Here is a 311-nt window from a genome sequence, read left to right as displayed (position 1 = left end):
CTGCTGGCCTCCCGCCGCCGGCCTGGGCTCGCCTCAGCGAGCGCCGGGCCGGGCCCACAGGGCTCCTCTTCCCGCCTCGCTGCGCGTCGCGTCACCTCACCTAGGGCCGGGCCCCGCAGGACACCGGGCCTCTGCAGAGTGGTTGGCGCCTCGGGCCGCCACAGGGAGGAGGTGGAGGGGTTGCACTATGAAGGGTTTTTTTTCCTCTCCGAAAGGGCAGTCGTGGAGCATTGGATCTCGGTCCCCATAGAGTTCTTGCCCCAAGCAGAGCACACTTCTTGCCTCAGCAATAAAAAGGACAAAGAACAGTG

This window comes from Dryobates pubescens, chromosome 4 (assembly GCF_014839835.1).
Source record: "Dryobates pubescens isolate bDryPub1 chromosome 4, bDryPub1.pri, whole genome shotgun sequence".
Classification (NCBI taxonomy): domain Eukaryota; kingdom Metazoa; phylum Chordata; class Aves; order Piciformes; family Picidae; genus Dryobates; species Dryobates pubescens.
The sequence above is the reverse complement of the archived record's forward strand: the minus strand, read 5'-3'. Positions refer to the sequence as shown.